This window comes from Ornithodoros turicata, chromosome 1, assembly GCF_037126465.1.
Source record: "Ornithodoros turicata isolate Travis chromosome 1, ASM3712646v1, whole genome shotgun sequence".
Taxonomy (NCBI): Eukaryota; Metazoa; Arthropoda; class Arachnida; order Ixodida; family Argasidae; genus Ornithodoros; species Ornithodoros turicata.
The window spans coordinates 160,934,234-160,942,718 of NC_088201.1; positions in this window are offsets into that span (position 1 = coordinate 160,934,234).

Sequence of the window (8,485 nt, forward strand, 5' to 3'; positions counted from 1 at the left end):
GCATTTGCTCATTTTCATATTTGTATCTGTACTTACTGGCTTTGCACTGCGGCCTCCAGAGGTGTTGCTAACATCCTGGTACATTGATGTCTTGCTGAGACACAGTGTTTGTGCCGACCCAAGAGCGTGTCACATCCCTACGCTGTGCCGATGAGAGACAAGAAGCTCGAAACGGCCGTCCACAGCTGGGATTGTGACACGCTTGAATTGTAAACATATGCCACACGTACAGCCATGGAGCATTTGCTCATTTTCATATTTGTATCTGTACCTACTGGCTTTGCACTGCGGCCTCCAGAGGTCTTGCTTACACCCTGGTACATTGATGTCTTGCTGAGACATAGTGTTTGTGCCGACCCAAGAGCGTGTCACATCCCTACGCTGTGCCGATGAGAGCCAAGAAGCTCGAAACGGTCGTCCACAGCTGGGATTGTGGCACGCTTGAATCGTAAACATATGCCTCACGTGCAGCCATGGAGCATTTGCTCATTTTCATATTTGTATCTGTACTTACTGGCTTTGCACTGCGGCCTCCAGAGGTGTTGCTAACATCCTGGTACATTGATGTCTTGCTGAGACACAGTGTTTGTGCCGACCCAAGAGCGTGTCACATCCCTACGCTGTGCCGATGAGAGCCAAGAAGCTCGAAACGGTCGTCCACAGCTGGGATTGTGGCACGCTTGAATCGTAAACATATGCCTCACGTGCAGCCATGGAGCATTTGCTCATTTTCATATTTCTATCTGTACCTACTGGCTTTGCACTGCGGCCTCCAGAGGTGTTGCTAACACCCTGGTACATTGATGTCTTGCTGAGACACAGTGTTTGTGCCGACCCAAGAGCGTGTCACATCCCTACGCTGTGCCGATGAGAGCCAAGAAGCTCGAAACGGCCGTCCACAGCTGGGATTGTGACACGCTTGAATTGTAAACATATGCCACACGTGCAGCCATGGAGCATTTGCTCATTTTCATATTTGTATCTGTACCTACTGGCTTTGCACTGCGGCCTCCAGAGGTCTTGCTTACACCCTGGTACATTGATGTCTTGCCGAAACACAGTGTTTGTGCCGACCCAAGTGCGTGTCACATCCCTATGCTGTGCCGATGAGAGCCAAGAAGCTCGAAACGGTCGTCCACAGCTGGGATTGTGGCACGCTTGAATCGTAAACATATGCCTCACGTGCAGCCATGGAGCATTTGCTCATTTTCATATTTGTATCTGTACTTACTGGCTTTGCACTGCGGTCTCCAGAGGTGTTGCTAACATCCTGGTACATTGATGTCTTGCTGAGACACAGTGTTTGTGCCGACCCAAGAGCGTGTCACATCCCTACGCTGTGCCGATGAGAGACAAGAAGCTCGAAACGGCCGTCCACAGCTGGGATTGTGGCACGCTTGAATTGTAAACATATGCCTCACGTGCGGCCATGGAGCATTTGCTCATTTTCATATTTGTATCTGTACCTACTGCCTTTGCACTGCGGCCTCCAGAGGTGTTGCTAACACCCTGGTACATTGATGTCTTGCTGAGACACAGTGTGTGCCGACCCAAGAGCGTGTCACATCCCTACGCTGTGCCGATGAGAGCCAAGAAGCTCGAAACGGCCGTCCACAGCTGGGATTGTGACACGCTTGAATTGTAAACATATGCCACACCTGCAGCCATGGAGCATTTGCTCATTTTCATATTTGTATCTGTACCTACTGGCTTTGCACTGCGGCCTCCAGAGGTCTTGCTTACACCCTGGTACATTGATGTCTTGCCGAAACACAGTGTTTGTGCCGACCCAAGAGCGTGTCACATCCCTACGCTGTGCCGATGAGAGCCAAGAAGCTCGAAACGGTCGTCCACAGCTGGGATTGTGGCATGCTTGAATCGTAAACATATGCCTCACGTGCAGCCATGGAGCATTTGCTCATTTTCATATTTGTATCTGTACTTACTGGCTTTGCACTGCGGCCTCCAGAGGTGTTGCTAACATCCTGGTACATTGATGTCTTGCTGAGACACAGTGTTTGTGCCGACCCAAGAGCGTGTCACATCCCTACGCTGTGCCGATGAGAGACAAGAAGCTCGAAACGGCCGTCCACAGCTGGGATTGTGACACGCTTGAATTGTAAACATATGCCACACGTACAGCCATGGAGCATTTGCTCATTTTCATATTTGTATCTGTACCTACTGGCTTTGCACTGCGGCCTCCAGAGGTCTTGCTTACACCCTGGTACATTGATGTCTTGCTGAGACATAGTGTTTGTGCCGACCCAAGAGCGTGTCACATCCCTACGCTGTGCCGATGAGAGCCAAGAAGCTCGAAACGGTCGTCCACAGCTGGGATTGTGGCACGCTTGAATCGTAAACATATGCCTCACGTGCAGCCATGGAGCATTTGCTCATTTTCATATTTGTATCTGTACTTACTGGCTTTGCACTGCGGCCTCCAGAGGTGTTGCTAACATCCTGGTACATTGATGTCTTGCTGAGACACAGTGTTTGTGCCGACCCAAGAGCGTGTCACATCCCTACGCTGTGCCGATGAGAGCCAAGAAGCTCGAAACGGTCGTCCACAGCTGGGATTGTGGCACGCTTGAATCGTAAACATATGCCTCACGTGCAGCCATGGAGCATTTGCTCATTTTCATATTTCTATCTGTACCTACTGGCTTTGCACTGCGGCCTCCAGAGGTGTTGCTAACACCCTGGTACATTGATGTCTTGCTGAGACACAGTGTTTGTGCCGACCCAAGAGCGTGTCACATCTCTACGCTGTGCCGATGAGAGACAAGAAGCTCGAAACGGCCGTCCACAGCTGGGATTGTGGCACGCTTGAATTGTAAACAAATGCCTCACGTGCAGTCATGGAGCATTCGCTCATTTTCATATTTGTATCTGTACTTACTGGCTTTGCACTGCGGCCTCTAGAGGTGTTCCTAACACCCGGGTACATTGATGCCTTGCTCAGACACAGTGTTTGTGCCGACCCAAGAGCGTGTCACATCCCTACGCTGTGCCGATGAGAGCCAAGAAGCTCGAAACGGCCGTCCACAGCTGGGATTGTGGCACGCTTGAATTGTTAACATATGCCTCACGTGCAGCCATGGAGCATTTGCTCATTTTCATATTTCTATCTGTACCTACTGGCTTTGCACTACGGCCTCCAGAGGTGTTGCTAACACCCTAGTACATTGATGTCTTGCTGAGACACAGTGTTTGTGCCGACCCAAGAGAGTCTCACATCCCTACGCTGTGCCGATGAGAGCCAAGAAGCTCGAAACGGCCGTCCACAGCTGGGATTGTGGCACGCTTGAATTGTAAACATATGCCTCACGTGCAGCCATGGAGCATTTGCTCATTTTCATATTTGTATATATATATATATATATATATATATATATATATATGCCGTCTCCTGATCAAGAGGCAGCCAACCTGCAAACAGGTACGTTTTGTGTTCAGTCCATTCCCAACACACGCTGATTCCGTTCAAGCTGCTTCAGTCGAGGCAAGTAAGAATATTTCAGTTAAAACAGCGAACTTTTCTGCCAGCAATGCTATTTTGCCAGCGCGCCAAAGACGGCAAGCACCTCGACATGCCTTTACTTTTCTCTTTTGTTCTTAGCTCGTATGCCGGAATTTTCAATTGCTTGAAGTGCAGATTTGGAGTCTGTAAAGACTGCCCATTCCCGGGGTGGAAAATCAGCGATGTGTTGTAGAAAGAAAATGATGGCATAGAGTTCCGCAGCTGTGGAGGAGGTTGGATGTGAAAGGCGTCTTCCGTGCACGACGGCTTCGGATGGAATGACGAAGGCTAGTCACAGACGTGTTAATGGCTTACCACACTCTCTACGCCGCAGGCCACAGGCTAGTTCTCCAGTGGGTTCCAGCCCATTGTGGTGTCGTGGGGAACGAGCAGGCCGACAGCGCCGCGGAAGCAGCACTCTCGTCTCGGAACCGGACCCGTATTGTTCTGCTCAGAGGAGACCGCCGTTCAATTCTGCGACGTCTAGTGACACCCCTGGCTTCCCGCCAACGGACAACCGACATTCTTCCCCCCTCTATCTTGAACAGAGTTGATCCCACGCTCGCTTTCCGCATGCCACGAAACACATCTCGTCAGGATGCTGCATTAATCCACCGCATGTGCCTCGATGTGGCCTTTACAGCTCAGTGGCGTTACCGCTTGAGACAAATTGATTCTCGCACCTGCTGCCACTGTGGTGCTCTTGAGGATCTGGAGCACATTCTTCTTCATTGCCCTCACTACGAACCTTCCCGAACCGCACTCTCCAAATCTCTTCGTCAGCTGGACTCTCGCCCTTTCTCCCTACCGAAATTGCTTGGTCCCTGGCCCAATCCAGCCCAGCAACGCTCTGCACTCAAAGCTCTTCTGACATTTCTGGACACCATCGGACTTCGATCGTTATTGTAAAGGGGCTCGTTATTTTATTCCCCCATTCCACCAAGCAATGGGGTAGAGTATCGCCTGTTGCGATGAAACTCCCCACTCTCCAAGGCCGAAAATAAAGTTGTTGTTGTTTGTTCTTAGCTCTGTGCCACCTCCGAACGGAGAATATTCAAACCCCTCAAGAACAAGGAAGAAGATCCTCAGTTCCTCGCGCAGTCACAAATGATTCCGATTGTCCGTATTAACGCTGCAGGTTTCCCTTGCGTTAAGTCACGTTAAGAGGTACATGCTTTGCTGTAAAATTTCGTGATATCTCGAAGCTAGCTTTCGGTCATGAACTCTACTGCGTACCTGTATCAACACCAGATGCTGGTGATATTCTGAGAGTTATCGAGGTTCTTTGATGATGGATCTTCACCGACGGCAACAAAGGTAAACAAAGTCTCGCAGCGCTGTACACGACGACATGTCATTTCTTCACTGCTGTGTATTACATTCGCTACAGGTTCGGCACGTAAAACCATAAGGGCGTCTGCATACTGCTCCTATACACACTCCACAGGCCCCAGCGTAATTAATTTTGTCTTGTTTGGGCTCGCGAATGACATTCACCAGCGGGAGAGCTTGCTTATCTCAATGCGCCGCATCACATCATTCGTTTCATTGACGTCTCCTTTCTGTCGCGCACCGATGTCTGTCGACTCCGCTTTGAAACACCGTTCATTCAGTTTTCGACATCTCAGCTCACAATCTCTGCGTACTCTTCGTGGGGGAACGAGCACCACCGCGCCAATCAGATACGCACTGCGCTGCCTTCCCAAGCAAGCAAGCAAGCATGCGTATAGCGTACAAGCCGACCGGCAGAGAAACACAGCCGCTCCGTTCGCGTCTACTTCCTTACTCTCCACCCATCAGCTGCGTCCTTTTCCTCCCTGCGCTCTGCTCTTTAACAGATCTAAATACGCTTCCCGGGTTTTCTCGTCCTCCCTCCGGAAAATAGCGTGCATTGGATATTCAGTGTTCCCATTGAAAGTCTGTGGCACCGTTGTCGTCAAAAAAATTCTTCACGTTGTCCACAGCAGCAACAACGCGAATGTCGTCAAGAACCTCACGTATACACACGTCCTCACGACGCCTAATTATTAAGCGGAACACAGGATGAGGCTAATACACACGCAGGCCATGGAAGGAGGAGCGTAAATACTCATAGCAGAGGGGATTCGAAGACCCGTGCACAGAAGAGGAACCTTAGTGTACGGCCCCTCCCAAACCAGGCAAAAAGAGGGAGGAACAGGGATGATTCGAAGCCACTGAGTGGAGCTACAGGAACGGCACCGATTTTCTGTGTTTCCTGCGTTTTTTTTTCGAAAGTAAACGAAACCAAGTATTCCGTTTTTTGTCCATTCCTTCTACAACAATTCAATGTGAGGCACATCAACCTGTTTGAAGCTGATAGAAGCAGAAAGTATCGCAACACTCCTGCTTGCAATTTTATCTATGCATTCTATGTACTACCAAATATTCACGTGTTAACTTCCATGCCGCTTAAGTAGTAAATTCTTCAGACTCACTAGACTTCACTCACAATTTTTTTCCGCTACAACAGGTGTGCAGTAGGCAGCTTACATGCAAGTATAGACATGCAAAGAGGAGTCATACACAGAAAGTACAAGTTGAAATATATTTATTAAAGCCAATAGCGCTGGGAATTGTAATGCGAATAGTGCTGCTAATTGTGATGCAATAATCTGAAAGTGAATCTCATTTAATATAATATTCTACTTTCAATCATACATACATTGCGACGGCGGCTCTGGACCCCAATAATCTGAAAGAGAACTCATTTAATATAATATTATACTTTCAATAATACATACAATACTGAGGCCACATTGGATAATCTGAAAAATATACATTTTAACGTGAGCGCCATCATTGCAACAGTGGAGCTTTAATTACAAGTTCTGATAGATATAAGTAATTTCGAGGACATCATGGAAGCTAAGTTTGATATTCCAACACGACACAAATTTATTTTTATCAGTTTGTTATGAAGTAAATAGCGCAGACAAGAAAATAATTCGAATCAACGCGATCAACAGGTAACATTATTATAGAACCAAACCGACATATCCTCCAACATGTAGAGAAATAATAGCTAAACTATACCATATCAAAACGAGAAACGGACACCACATTTAATCAAAGAAGATATTCTTCATCATTATGATTACTATCAAAATTACAAGTTTTATTATAAAAGTGTAATATTCCTATATGTGACCACCATCATTGCAATTACGGGATTGTAATTACAAGTGCAGTTAGATGTATGTAATTAATTGTGAACAGCAAAGACCCTGGAAGACCACGGGACAGGAACGACATAACGACACGAACACAAGATGAAATAAAATCTATAACGCTATATTTAATCAAAACAACAGAGGAGAATAATCAATCACTTTAACTATCATAAAATCATCCTCGTGACTTAATCAAATCGAACACTATGCAATTTTCATTCTGAGAGACACTACCTCCTAGCCAACCATCATTTGGAATGATATTGTTATCTGCCCTGATTTGTTGAAAACGGGAGGCGTACGCCTTTTTTGTGACACTTATGCTGTTCATAATTGTCACAAAAAAGGCGTACGCCTCCCGTTTTCAACGAATCAGGGCAGATAACGATATCATTTGAGATTATGGTTGGCTAGGAGCGTGCTACGAGGTGAAGCTCATTTTTAAGAGTGTGGCGCTAACAAGCATGTATCGCATCTTTTATGGGTTTGAAAAGCTGGAGGCCCTTCACAATTTTTTCACAGAATCACATCTTTCGAAGGGCCAGTTATTAGAAAATATGCTTTTAGCGTCGAATAAGCATCGGATGGTAACGAAATCGTCGTCAAAGCGAAGTGCATTTCGCAAGTGAAGGACAGCGTGGTTTATTACATCCGGATCGAGGTAGTCGTCGTAATCTTACGCAGTATATGTAAACTGTACATTAATATGATATATCTGATCAGAAAAACATTGAATGCACATTTTACCCGCACTGAAAGTTGATTTAACTCGCCTCCGGTACCTCTCCATCACAGGTTTCAAAGTGCCCGCGAACAGTTCATATTGCATCGTGTACCTATAAAGCGGGGATTGCGGGAAAACGTAAGCACACGGCAGTGGTCAGCTGCCACGTGAGCAAGGAAAAAGAGGCGACATGTACGGGGCAGCCACAAAAGTGGGCAAGCCTAGCTCCTAGCCGTAGCGAGACATGACAAAGAGTATCGCAGACTTTTCATGCGTAGTTCATGTTCATCTCTACCAAATTGGTGGCGCTGTCGTACACTATGACATCATTTGTTTACAAACAGGGAGTGGTCTATTTTGAGACGAATTCGGCGCGTTGTTTTTCCACGTTTAATTTTTCTCTAGAAACGTTTGCGGGACGCAGGCCTTATGACACTACAGGCACTCGTTTTATGAATCCAACACAGAAAATTTATATGATAAAAATGAACTTCACCCCACAGCACGCTCCTAGCAAACAACCAGCTCTAATGATATCTGCCCTGATTTGTTGAAGACGGGAGGCGTAACCCTGTTTTGTGACAGTTATGAACATTTCGAGTGCATAAGGAAATTGTGGAAGTCGTGTGTGTGAAAGTCGAAATTATTCAATGACAGAAACAATACTCAATCATAAACAAGAAACGAATTTAATTTCATCATTTTTTTGTAATATCTTGCCACAGAAAGTTCTATATAGAAGAACCACACAGAAATATCAAATGCGAAACGCAACTCAGAAATATGAGGCATTCCCAACTCAGAGATTATTGTTACTGATTTCAATCGAGTGAACAATTGAAACAAATACAAACCAATAATTATGTCAGGCAGTAACTTTCTAAGCAAGCGAGAAATATTTAAAGTTTTCCTATAGAGGAAATCAACAGACAATATTAATACATCATGCATACATAATTACTAACTGATATAATACCATTCGAGTGAACATCTGAAACAAAGTGAAAACAATAACTAACTCAGACAAATAATTTCTACGCAATCAGC